This window comes from Muntiacus reevesi, chromosome 18, assembly GCF_963930625.1.
Source record: "Muntiacus reevesi chromosome 18, mMunRee1.1, whole genome shotgun sequence".
NCBI lineage: Eukaryota > Metazoa > Chordata > Mammalia > Artiodactyla > Cervidae > Muntiacus > Muntiacus reevesi.
The window spans coordinates 19,272,043-19,285,775 of record NC_089266.1 but is presented as its reverse complement, the minus strand read 5'-3'; the positions used below and the strand labels follow the sequence as shown (position 1 = coordinate 19,285,775).

The following is a 13,733-nucleotide window of genomic DNA, read 5'->3' as shown; positions in this document are numbered from 1 at the left end:
GGTCCAGCCCCAGCAGGATCCAGGGGAACCCTCAGGATGAACGGCGTCGGCGAATGAGAGAGTGAGACAAGGCTCGGGGCTGAGTCTGAAGTTTATTTCTGCACGGCCCCTTTATACCCTTAACAACATCTTTGGGGGAAGTGCATATCGCTTACACACAGGCCATCTCAAAACATTACAGCAACTTGACCTTCAACAGAAACAGGATGTCACCCACATACTTTTTCGTTCACAAGAGTCTTTCTTATTATTTGGCCTTCAGGCCTGCTAACATTTTATGGCTTGCACCTGGTCTTACTTAAGCAACTTCAGTAGCCGACCCTGTTTTTCTTATAATTAATCTATTTTCTTTCTAATAAGCGTCATCTCTATGGGAACTAGATAGGATTACATTTTTTACAGAACAGAAATGCGAAGGACTGCAGAAACAGCAGATATGGCACAAAACAGGCTCTTAGTCTAAAAGTTAACCACCTGCAAGAAGTCGCCAGCTAATCTCTATCTAAAGTATTTTCTATTAGGCACATTTGTGGCTATCATATTTGTGGAGCTTTTCTCACCCCGTGAAGGGGCCTGTGCTTAATAATTTCTTTTGTTAGCGTACTGTGCTTAGGATGTTTAGAACAATCAAGAGCATTTTGTGCAATGAGATCACACATTTATCAAACAAGCCAGAATGCCAGCAAAATGTTTGAATGGAAGCATTTCCTTCATCTCTGGCCCCTTCATTGGGCAGCAGCATCCAGGAGATTTATTAATTAGAGTTTTAAGTTGGTCCTCATTCAGTGAAAGAGGAGCAGGAGAGCTCTCGGCAGGCAACACGAGAACCTGCAACACGGCAAACAAAAACAACAGCAGAAAAGGGGGGAAGATAAAGGGTGGGGTAGAGGCCGAGGCCAACCTGGAGGGTCCCTTATCCTAGATGACCTTGCCTGTCAGGTTCTTTCCTCGTGACCTCATCATGGATGGGGTCCCGGACGGCCTTGCCTGCCCGGTATTTTCTTCATGACCTCGTCATGGGTGGGACCCCCCATAACGGCTCCCGGCAGAGCACCAGCTGCAACACTCTCTCCTAGTTCAGTTCAGTCGCTCAGTTGTGTCCAACTCTTTGCAACCCCATGAACCGCAGCATGCCAGGCCTGCCTGTCCATCACCAACTCTCGAAGTTTACCCAAACTCATGTCCATTGAGTCAGTGATGCCATCCAACCATCTCATCCTCTGTCATCCTCTTTTCTTCCCTCCTTCAATCTTTCCCAGCATCAGGGCCTTTTCAAATGAGTCAGCTTTTCGCATTAGGGGGCCAAAGTATTGGAGTTTCAGCTTCAACATCAGTCCCTCCAATGAACACCCAGTCCAATGAACTAGCAGTCCAAGGGACTCTCAAGAGTCTTCTCCAACACCACAGTTCAAAAGCATCAATTCTTTGGCGCTCAGCTTTCTTCACAAGGAGAGGTAAATTGTTTCCTCTTTCAACAGTGACCACAGAGAAGAAAGCACAGGGCCTAGTTGGACCTCTCAGAGTTCTGGAAACTTGGAACACATTCTACACAAAAAAATCCTCCCTGGGCTCATAAGCCAGGTGACCCAAAAGATGTTAAGCTTGGAGCTGGGCCTGGGCCAGAAAGGGGTGCAAAGCTAGCAAGTGAGGTGAGGCAAGGCTGCTACTCAGCTCAGCGGACCTGGCAGACCCTATCATCTTAGAGACGGGCAGGTGAATGAAGGGAAGTAAGGGACTTGGTCGTAAGCTAAAGTGGGGATCGCAGTGCAGGTCCTCAGAGCTCTAGAACCAGGACACGACACCCACAGCAACAGAGGCTTGTCCATGTTCCCAAAAGCAGCTCCTGGCAAACTACTAGGCATTTGTAGAGATAGATGGCTACCATGGGACAGAGACCATGAGTCACAAACTGTATAGCAGGCCTCCAAGACTGAAAACTTGGTCAGGCCCACAGAGCAGCCAATCTAAGAAGTGGTTTGTCAGGATTGAGCAGGAGGAGGGCACTGGGCAATCAACAGACAGAATAAGTCCACCAGCATTTGTAGCCGGCCATCCCCGGCCTGGTCCAATGGGCACAAGAACAGTGGGCCACTGTGGCAGGCACAATGGACCCCACACTTCTTGGGGACCTCAATCCTGAACTCCATGGAGTCACAGGGCCCAGTCATTTCTTGGGTTGGGTTGGGTGAGGTGGAAATCTGGACTCCTCTAGGGGCAAGCTTGGTTCAGAACTCTTTCCTGCTTCCTGCCTTTTATCGTTCAAAGCATTAACCTTCCCTACTGTCAACCTCCTGCATTCCTCACTCTGTCTCAGTAAGTCCTTCCCCAATGACCTAACTCATACTATAACTCAGACTCTGAAAGTCAACTGTTTATAAACATTTATATATTATATCCATTTATATAATTAACATCTACGCAACTAAAAAAAAAAAGAGAAACTGGGAAAAAAAATATTTGCAAATCTATCACAGGGAGGGTGAATCTCAATATTCTACGAAGAGACCTGAGAATGTGATCAGAAAAAAGCAAACCACTCGATAAAATTTGGCTAAAAAATCCCACAGTTCTGGGACTTCCCTGGTGGTGCAGTGGTTAAGAATCTACCTTGCAAAAAAAAAAAAAAAAAAAAAAGAATCTACCTTGCAATGAATGTGGCAGTGGTTCAATCCCTGGTCGCAGAAGACCCCACATGCCACAGGGCAACTGAGCCCGTACACCACAACTGCTGAGTCTGCCTTCTAGAGCCTGTGCTGTGACAAGTGAAGCCACTGTGATGACAGTCGCATGTACCACAGCTAGAAAGTAGCCCCCACTTGACACAACTAGAGAAAGACCGCACGCAGCAATGAAGTCCCAGCGCAGCCAAAAATAAAAATTGGTTTTTTTAATCACAATTCTTGGGAAAGATAACAAATATCATTGTTTAGAGGCAGAAGAGAGTCATGACAAGAAAGGAACAGAAGGACATCTTCTTAGGAGATAGTAATGCTTTTTCTTAAGCAGAGTAATGGTGACAATTGTGTGTTTACTTTGTGAAATTTAATCAAGTTTTACCCTTAAAATTAACATCATTTTTGTATGCTGTCCTTCAATAAAGTCTTTAAAATTAGTTATAATAAATATGATTTTTCACACAACTATAAGGAGAGAAATGCATATTTAAACAACAATGAGATATAATCTATAACCTGTGAGTTTGGCAAAAATGCAAGAGTCTGACAATGTACCTGGTTCCCCAGGCTACAGAAACAGGAAATGCTTGAGACCTCTCTGGGTCATCCTAGAGTCCCATCCTGACCTGTTACTCCTAACTCTTTCAGGGCAAGGATATCAGGGACTCTGAGGATATAATACCTTAGTGAAGGCACATGACATCTGGATGAGGTCTGGGGCCAGCAGTAGAATTTTTATCTGAACAGAGTACAGGGCATGGTGGGGTTTCCCCCGGTGGCTCAGAAAGTAAAGAACCTGCCTGCAATGCAGGAGATCCAGATTTGACCCTTGGGTCAGGAAGATCCCCTTGAGGAGGGCATGGGAACCCGCTCCAGTGTTCTTGCCTGGAGAACCATGAACAGAGGAGCCTGGCGGGCTCCAGTTTGGAATTGCAGAGTTGGACACAACTGAGCAACTAGTACTTTCACAGGGCATGATGGGGAAGGGGTACTAACTCAAGTTAACCAAGCTCCCAAGGGTCCTATGCATGAACTAGAAGGTGACGTAAATCGCTTTAATGTGAGACACTCCCCTGCAGGAATGTAACTGAGGATCAACTCCCAAATACCTGGGAAACCATAAAATGACCACTGAGGAACACGGAACCAAGTAGAGAGATCAGGAATTGGGGAAGCCTGAAGAGTCATTATAATAGCCATGTGTCAGGGGATGGGTAAGTGTGACTGATATAATATCTAGTTTAATACTTATCCACTCACTCGTCCATTCCATAAATGGATGTAGGTGTTGGGCACCAACCTAATGACTGTGACAGGGTGATGGAAAAAGCAGTCCAAGTGAGAATCTTCCCAGTCTTCAGGGTGGAGGGGCAGAAGGGGAGGCAGATAGTAGAATCATAGACAAAGCACACACATAGCAGGTCAGGTCTGGTGCAAGCTAGAAGGCAAAACCAGGTTGAGGCATGGAGGAGCATCTCTGATGGCAGAAGGGAGGGAGATTGCTCAAAACGGGGCCCAAGTTAGGTTTTCTTAGGACCAAGATTCACACTGGGAGATGACTGCTCAGAGGAGTGTCTAGCAAAAACTCTCTTTATCCCTAGTGTTTGCAAGTTGAGGGCTGACTCCCGCTAGGCATGTCCAGAGGGGACCTCAGAGCTAAACTGTCCGGAAGGTTATTAGGGTTCCCTAAGGAGTGAAACAGATCACTCCTCCCACCCTTCCCCTGCCACGGGAGACAGGGAAAACCCAAACCGGCAGGGAATCAGAGAGCCAGAATCCAAGGCAGGCTCAGATGAGGATTTGACCCCAGGTGCCACCCACCCTTATCAAAACCATGGTGCTGTGGGCCTGATGCCAGCAAATCCATGTGTGTGCCACCAGCAACCTTGCTGTCCTCCAATGTCGCCTTGCTATTCTTGTGGCTTTCCCCCCTTCTCGTGCAAAGTGTGCAGCGGGCGCAGCGACCTCTAGCGCCACAGCAGTTTCTGCAGAGCGACGGGGGCCAGGACTGTGCCAAGGGCCGAGCTAGAAGGGCCCACCACGTCCCTGGGGCGGAGAAAGGCGGGGCATGCAAATTAGGATCCTCCTCTGCGGAAGGATGGGCGGGGGTGCAAAAAGGGATGTGAACGTTATAGACAACTAATGCAGTCGCTGGTCTGGACTCCATCAGACCTGTGCTTCAGAACCCGGCAGGTCTTGGAACACCGTGACCAACTCCGCAAGTCAACTGCCTTCTAGCTGAGTGACCCAGGGCAAGTTTCTCAGCCTCTCTGGTCTCACTGATCACGACTGTGAAATGAAGATGATAACAGCGTCAATCCTCTGTAGGGTGTCCAGGATCCAAGTGGGCTCGATCATAGCAAAGAATGCAGGGCAGTGCCTGGCAGGTGGCTGTCGTGAGATCAGGGATCTTTCCCCTCAGGTTCGACTGAACTAGAGAGTCGGTTAGGGGTAGGGCCGACTGTGATAGCCTCACAGACCCTGCAGCTCTCTAGCGGCTTAGCGGAGAATGGAGGAAATACAAATACGTCCGCCTGGCGACCCCGGGGTCTCAATTAAGGAGCTTAGCCGTTACGGGGACAGAGACCCGTTCTCAGTCAAGGCGGTCCCTGCCTCTCCCCTCCCCCGCCCTCGTAATTCTCTCTCTGCTCAAGCTCTGGGCTCTGCCTGGCGGCCCCCGACAAACCCTAATCTCCCAAATGCACAGTCATTATGACCCAGGATTTGCTTTGTGAGCCGGTCTCGTCCTGCAGCTCCCTCCATCGACACCCTGAGGCGGCCAACTGCAAAACCCCTGCGTTCTCCCCGGAGCTGGAAAGTGTGCGGCGAGCGCAGCGACCTCCAGCGCCACAGCAGCTTCTGTAGAGCTGCTGGGGCCAGGAGGAAGTCTGGTGCCGAGGGCTCAGCTGGACGGTGGTGGCCACGCCCCCTGAGGGCGGGGCGGGGCGGGGCATGTAAATTAGGGACCTCCTCTGCGGAAAGATGGGCAGGGGTGCAAAAAGGGATGTGAATGTTGTAGAGAACAAGTGCGGTTTCACTGTTCTGGAGCAGACACAGGAGGGTAAGCCAGAAATGTCCACTGAGGGTTGGAGTTGAAGGGAGGACGATGACAGCTAGGACAGAGCATGTGGTATCGCTTCTCCGCCTCTTGACTAAGATCAAGTATCTTAGTTGACTTGATACTTGACTGAGTTGACTTAGATACTTGACTGAGTATCTGTTCTTATCAGTTTTTAATATGTGATATGCCCTCTATCTGAGGACAATATATTTAAGTGGGTTTTTGGAGCAGGGAGTGGGAATAGGAACTTACTTCGTTCATTCCACGGACAGACCTTGTCTGCAGTACTTCCAGGAACAGTGCACCCCTCTCAGGGAAAAGAGAAAGTATGAACAACAGACTTGTTACATCTTTTTCAGTGTCTTCCTCATCTTTTTGTTACTGAGTACATACGAGGGTTTCTGTTTTGTTTTGCCAATGTGTGTTTTTCTATTTTCTTGTTTGGGTAGTTTACTTAGGAGTACTGATTCTTGTAAAGGTTATATTCATGCACCAATTTTATGCAAAATTTCTCTTTTATCTTTGAAAGCACTGTAATAAGGCTGTGTCCAGCTCCTTTAGTAGTTTTGTTTGTCTTTAGTACAGGATTATTTCTTCTATCCTGTGACAAGGCACTGCTCTCAACACCTAACAGAACTTTGAAACAGTTCAGGGTTGCTGGAGTCCCCAAGGGAAGACTCTCAGCTCTAGGAATTTTTAAAATTCAGTATTCCACCCAAGTGTGCTTTTCCTAAAAGAAGAAACCGAAGAACAGAAAGGTTAAGAAGCTTGTCCAAAGTCACCCAGATAGAAATTAGCAGAAGTGAGCTGTGAAGGATTGTTGTATAACAGAAAACATCTACACTTCCTGGGCCTCACACCCAAGAAGGAAACTGTCATTTGATTATCTGATAAGGGCGCTGAAACTGGCAATCTCACCCCACCTTTCATCCTTTGCCTTTGCCAGGAAAGGAGCTGATGAACAAATGGGAAGGAGGTAGTGGGGCAAGTTGGGGGTGAAGGAAGGGGCCCAGTTTGTCAGGACAACACCAGATTGTGGGCTTACCCAAGTCCAGTATCCTTTAACTGGGAACGCCAGTCCCCACATCCAAACCCAGCCTGGGGCCCAGGGAGACTTCCTCCATTAGTGACCATTTATTTCCTGGCAGCCTCACCTCTGCAGTCCTTTCTGTCCACAAGATCACAGCCCAGGACAGAGTGCATTGGAGGATACATTACAGAGAATATTTGAACATTCTTACTTTGAGCGTTCACAGATGGAGCGCCTGCCAGGTTGAAGGTCTCAGGGCCTGCCCTCATGGAATGGATATTACAAAGAGGAAGAGGGAGAGACACACAATGACTCAAGAGCCTCATTTCAGATAGTGATACAAGCCATGAAGGAAAACAGGGAAATGTGCTGGAGAGTGACTGGGGGGAGAGCTATTTTACATGGGGGAGGGGTGCTCATGAAGGCCTCTCCAATGGTGACATCAGAGGCAAGATTAATTGGCCAAGAGTCAAGGAAGCATTCCAGACAGAAGGACAGACTAGCTGGGACTTATCTAGTTCCTCCCATTGGCTCCCTGTCCTGGGTCAGATTCCAGTTGCTGAGTGATGTTCTTCCTCAGAGCTGTCTCCCCACCAGACTAAGCACTGAGCCCAGAAGCTGGTTCTTTACAGCCACAGCTCTGCAATGCCCAGCACTGTGCTGGCCACACAGTAGGCAATCAGGAAATCTTCCATGGCTCATGACTACATGATGGATTGACTAAATGTACTCAAGGGTTTCCTTGAGTGTGGGAACCAAGCACCCGGCCTTAGCTGGGAGTTTCCTGGTCTGGGGTCCCTGACACCTTGGGGCTTGGCAGGGATACCTATAAAACCCTGCACTTCCAGGCAAGGTCTGGGTGGTACTGAACCCTCAGGACTTTACTGGAGAGGCGGCAGTTCTTGGAGGAGAAAATCAGAAGCCATGGGAAGGATGGCACTGAAGAGAGAGGCTGTCCCCCCGCCCAAAGCCTGGTGGGCTGAACCCTGGGCTGAGAGTCATCATGAGTCCTGTCCTGTCAAGTAAACTACCTTGGAAAAGCCACCTCGCCCTGGGAGCCTTGGTTTCCTAAGCATGTAATGAGGGGCTTAGGTGGTTCCAGGTCCCTTTCCCCAAAACAGCCCAGGCTCTGCAGTAGGGGAAAGTACAGGATGGGTGGAGCTCACCTAGGAAGCAGCTGAGGGCATTCTTGTCTCCACTGCATCCCAACAGAGTACCTGAGTGCACAACTGAAGGGAGGAGAGGAGTCTGCAGGAGGAGGGATGGGAGGGGAGAGGAGGTCCCGGATCATCTTCAGACTGGAAATCACAAAGACCCATATTTCAAATCCCACCTAAGGCTTTCTCAAGAATAAAACAAAGAGGGAATCCCCTGGTTGTCCACTGGTTACAATTCTCTTCTTCCACAGAACAGGGAAGAGGTTACATCCCTGGTTGGGGATCTAACATCCCAAGGCCAAAAAAAAAAAAATAAAATGGAGAAAACACAACTTACTACATAGGATGAGTGTGAAAAAGAAAGAGAGAAAGAAAAACTGTGGGAAGGGGCTCTTAGAGACCCTTTTCTCTCGCCAGGGGCCCATTCAGAGGCAACTCATTCAAAACCAAGTCCCAGAGCCCAGGCCAGGGCAGAGAAGGAGCAGATGCTGCCCCCTGGTGGATGAGTCTGTCACTGCCTCAGTCTGAAGAAAAGGGGAGGAGTCAAGTTGGACCGATTCCTTTCCTTCCTTCTGCGGTTTTTGTTTGTTTCTTTTTCTGGCCATGCCACCCAGTTTGTGGGATCTTAAAACCCCTACCAGGTATTGAGCCCTTGCCCTTGGCAGTGAAAGCGTGAAGTCATAACCACTGAACTGCCAGGGAATTCCCCTGGAGTCTTCCTTTCAGACATCGCCTTCACTACAGTTTGAGGTGGGGAATGGAAAAGTCACCCTTTTCAAGTTGTTTTTGTGGAGGTAAGCTCAGATGTAAATGAACATTTTCTGAGCAGGAAATCTGATTTCAGTGACACTTCTTATGCTTTTACTGAGGGCCTAATAGCTGGTGTTGGGAAGGCAGAGGCGGGAGGAGGCTGGAGGGCGGAGAAGGCTGTGAAGAGGCAGGTGCAGCAGGTTGGTGTCTTAGGAGACAGATCCACACGGGACAAATTCCAGCATCCATCTGCACAGGAGACTGGCACTTGGGGAGACCTTGGCCTCAGGAGGGCCTTAGGTGATCAGCAAGAAACAGCAGCCAGAGCCCCAAGAGGGTGACGGTGCCCGGGGAGCAACAGCCAGCAGCTGCGAGGGGGGAGGAACAAGCTCACGAGAGAGAGACAGAGGTGAGCTGAGCGGAACCGGCTGTCGGCCAGTTATCTGAGCTGGTGGAATATTTAGAGCTTTCACAACAGGTGCCAATCCCCAGAGACCTTCCATGTTTGATTCATCTTTTTTAAAAAGTATTTCTTTATTTGCCTCTCAGCATGGGGGAATCTTAATTCTGGACCAGGTATTGCACTCATGTCCCCTACACTGGGAGGCATATTCTTAACCACTGGACCACCAGAAAGTCCCTGATTCAGCTTCTTGATTTCATAGATTTCTGTCAAGTCACCCATGTTTGACCCACATTGGGAGGGGGCATAACTTTAAATGGATGCATGCTCAAATTTGGGAATTTGCCAGTATCATGTAGAGGACTTGATAAAAACAGAGCTGGGGCCTCCTTCCAGAATTTCTGATCAAGAAATTTGAAGAATTTGTCAGGCCCAAGCTAAGCACATATACATTGTCTCATTGGACCCTCAACCATTCATTCAACACTTATTCATCAAGAGTCAAGTACATTCAGAGGACTACCATAGGTGCTGATAATACACCTGCAAACAAAATATTTACCATCAAGGTTAAAGACAATACAGCACTAATGGCTGTATATTTGTGAATATACCTACATTCTATGTGTCTGTGTCCATATCTACATGTGTATCTATGCCATGTGAGCATCATGGGTGTCAAAGCAACTTGGCAGCCCAGCAGAAACATAAGACCAGGGAAAGTGGGATATGAAACAGGAATCTTCAGGGTAAGTAGGTAGAGATAGTTCGCAAGACTGTAAATTGGAATCAAATACCTATTTTACAGGCAAGAAGTAGCTTTCCCTAGGGTATACTCATCAAGACATCCCCCTGTGCTTTCATTTCCAAGGGTGCGGGGAGCGGCTTGAAAGAGCTGACTCTGGGAGCTGCCTTGATTATCAAGGGTTCCTTCAAGGACATAGCTCTCTGTCCCGCCACCCCTCTGAATTTACTATCCAAAGATAAACACAACACTAGTAAGCCTTGAATGCACACAAGACGCAGACAGACAGCCTTTTTACGATTACCCCTAATCTAAATCAGGATGCCATTCCTGTGCTCTGACGCCTAGTGAGAGTTCTAATTATTGTTATCTTAAGATGATGTACATGGGGAAGAATTTTCTTTGTGATGTCTCCTTCTTGGTTTAAGTATAAATGAAGCTTAGAGAAATAAAGGAGCATCGTTGACTGCAGCGATCCTCTCGACCCCATCTGTCCTGTGTCTTTATTTCTTAGCCTAAAGGAACGCGTCATGTTGCTCGCTGAAATCTCCCGGCTGGTCCGGCACAAGGATAGGTTCACTAGTACCCTCATCAGAGAGGCATTCTTATCATCCCCAGTTAGAATATCAGGACTCCTGGTTTAAAAAACCTGAGGCCCCAGTGGTTAGCAGGATGCTTGAATGCAAAGCCTGATTTCTTTTCACATTAGGCAAGTTTCTTAGCCTCTCAGCACTTCCATCTGTAACAATGCTTTCAAGAAATATATGTCACAAACATAACTTTTTTCCCCTTAGGCCACGCTGTGTGACTTTTGGGATCCCAGTTCTCCAACCAAGGATGGAACCTGGGCTCCTGCACCGAAAATATTGAAGCCTAACCACTGGACCACCAAGGAATTCCCTTGCCCAGGTAAATTTAAATATTCTTAGGCATATTAAAAAATAAAGAGAAGTGAGTGAAATTAAGTTTAATATGTTCTTTACTCAAGATATCTCAAATTCTCTGGTGGTCCAATGGTTAGAACTCCATGCTTTCCAATGACAAGGGCAGGGGTTCCATCCCTCTTCAGGGTTCTGGCAAACCCTTGCAAAACCCCCACAAACAAAACCCAATATCTAAAATATCATTTCAATATGTAGATAATATCATCATTACAGATATTTCTTACAATTTTTAATACTATGTGTTTGAAATCCCATGTGTTTTTTCCACTTTCAGTACCTCTGAATTGGAAGGAACCACCAGGTTCCTCCTCTAGGGGCTCTTTCCGACCCAGGAATCGAGCCTGTGTTTCCTGTCTTGCAGGCGGATTCTTGACGATCTGAGTCACCAGCGAAGCCCACAGCTGAGGAGGAGGCGCAGGGGAACGAGGTTCTAGGCGGAGGGACCTTTCGGTAGGAAGCCCGGGATCGGTTTGGTTCCTAGAAGCACCGAAGGACGCGGGCGCTGGAGTTGGAGTGAAGCCCTCCCGCGGCCGGGCCCCGCCCTCCGCATCCACACGCCCCCTCCCTTCCCCGCTGTGGGCCATCCGCCTTCCGCCTGACAGGGGAGCCCCCTCCAGACAGCCGACCCTACGAAGCCCCTCTCTCCGCAGGCGGAGGCCTGTGTAACACACTGCAGTCCGGCCGTTTCGAGCGAGTCAGCCTTGCGACCTTGTCTTCAGGAAAGCTCTCGGCCAACAGCTCCTCTCACAGGTCCCTCTCGCCGCCCACCCCGCGCCCCCTCCGGTCGGGTCTCTCCTCTCCCCCAGCACCAAGGACGAGCTCCCCTGCCGCAGCCCCGAGCCCGTCCCCAGGGCGCCGCGGTCCCGCCGGAGCCACGCCTTCCTGGCGACAGGGGGCGGGGCATGCAGATTCGAGACGGCGCTCCTGCCCGAGAACCACAGAGCTACAGCAGATGAGGAATTTCTCTTTCACAGCGTGGAGAATAAAGCCTGCTCGAGAGTCTGGTGTGGTGCCGCCATAGCACTGTCAACGAGGCAAAGGCAGGGAGCCCTGGAGTGAGCGGGGACCCGGGTCACACTGAGTGCAACATGCTCGACAGCAGGACGGTGACAGCGACGGGGGGTGCGGTGGCATCGCTTCTCGGCCTTTTGGCTAAGATCAAGTGTAGTATCTGTTCTTATCAGTTTAATATCTGATACGTCCTCTATCCGAGGACAATATATTAAATGGATTTTTGGAGCAGGGAGTTGGAATAGGAGCTTGCTCCGTCCACTCCACGCATCGACCTGGTATTGCAGTACCTCCAGGAATGGTGCACCCCCTCGGGGACATTTATGGAAGTACCCAAAGACAGAAACTGGTTCTTTCTTGTTAAGGATTGACCTATCTCAGAGAGTTTTCAGGCTTCTTTCTTTGCTTCGCCAGTAATCGTGGCAATCGCACGAAGAATGTGTAGTAATTAAGTTCGATGAGAGTAAAATGCTAAGGCTGCAACTTATTTAAGGCTCACTTGCATCTTTTCTAGATGCTTACCTGGCAGGGGAAATACCATGATCACGAAGGTGGTTTTCCCAGGGCGAGGCTTATCCATTGCACTCCGGATGTGCTGACCCCTGCGATTTCCCCAAATGTGGGAAACTCGACTGCATAATTTGTGGTAGTGGGCGACTGCGTTCGCGCTTTCCCCTGATGTGGCTTGTCTAAGAGAAGGCACCAGATTGGTATTCCTTTGTTTGTTATTAGTAGTGGCTATTGTGAGTTGCTGGTGTAAACTACCCCGGTTTTAAACTATGGGGATTATTAGTTCGGCTGAAGATGTACAAGGTTATCCTTTTTCTGTTATGGTTGCTTGCAGGATTTTTGGTATTTGGGTTTTCCAGCAGTGGTTAAATGCCCGGGCATGTTTGTTTTTCTTTTTTACAAGAAAATGTTGGTCTGTTTCATCGCTGTTTTAGACTTGCTTCTTTTCTAAAACTAAAACCGTGTCTAGCTCTTTAAGAGGTTCTCTATTTCACAGGTCTCTTGAGTGCAACCTTGTGGAATTCACTCAAACCTCAAGCTCTCAGTTCCTTCTGCCTGACATGAGATCTTCTGTCTCTCCCTACCTCTGCCTTCTCTTGATGTCTCTAAGGTTACTTCTGTATTCATGTTTTCTGACTTCAGGCAGAAAACTTGCTGCTGAAAGCCACCAAGATCCACCTGGAGTCTAGGTAAAAACAATGGGCTTTCTGCTCAGTGTGTGTCGTTTATACTGGGATTTCATTTATACATGTGACTGACTGACAAAGAGAGATCAGTACCACTGGAGAAGTTGTGTTATTACTTGGAGTTATTATTACTTAGAAAAGAAAGGGCCTAAAGTAAGGGCCACTGTGTCTTTTGGATACACAAGGCAGGCTGTTCAGGTCAGCACAAAGTTCAAATCATGTATAAACCAGAACGATTTCCCCATATCATCTTCTTTCCTCCTTTCCCATTGACTCTGGCATTCAACTAAGATCTAGGCCTAGGTGCTGGGTGCATCAGGAATGGTGCGCTCCGTCCATCGGGGACACTTACTGAAGTACCCAAAGGCAGAAACTGGCTCTTCCCTGGATTCAGCTAGATCAGGAACTTATTTTCTTAAGTTTTTCTACAGTCTTTGCAAGTGTACCTTCGTGGGATCTGCTTAAACCTCTATTTTTCTGAAAGAACCCCCTCTGCTTTACGGTCTTCGAACAGTCTTCCCGCCCTCATTTCTCACCTGATACAAGCTACAAAAAGAGCTGGTGTCCAAGCTCCCACTTGATATCCCCCGTCCCTCCTGATGCCATCTTCAACATAGAACCAGGACACTAGCTAGAATCTTCTGTTTCTATGCCCCCGCTTCTCTTAAGGTCTCTAACATTTCTCCTGTGTTCTGTTTTCTATCTTCAAGCAGTTCCTGCTGAAAAACACCAAATTCCACCTGGAGTCTAGGTTAAAATGA

The 13,733-nt window shown here is 48.3% G+C and overlaps 2 non-coding genes and 1 pseudogene across 2 annotated transcripts; all 3 read left to right on the top strand.

The window, feature by feature from the left end:
- The first annotated feature begins 5,807 nt into the window (after positions 1-5,807).
- On the top strand, positions 5,808-6,046 carry LOC136150490 (U2 spliceosomal RNA; annotated as a pseudogene).
- Positions 6,047-11,897: 5,851 nt separating this feature from the next.
- Positions 11,898-12,088, top strand: LOC136150484 (U2 spliceosomal RNA). The gene has a single exon (XR_010659902.1). It is a non-coding gene; the product is annotated as a U2 spliceosomal RNA (small nuclear RNA).
- Positions 12,089-12,290: 202 nt separating this feature from the next.
- On the top strand, positions 12,291-12,454 carry LOC136150452 (U1 spliceosomal RNA). The gene has a single exon (XR_010659873.1). It is a non-coding gene; the product is annotated as a U1 spliceosomal RNA (small nuclear RNA).
- The last annotated feature ends 1,279 nt before the right edge of the window (positions 12,455-13,733 follow it).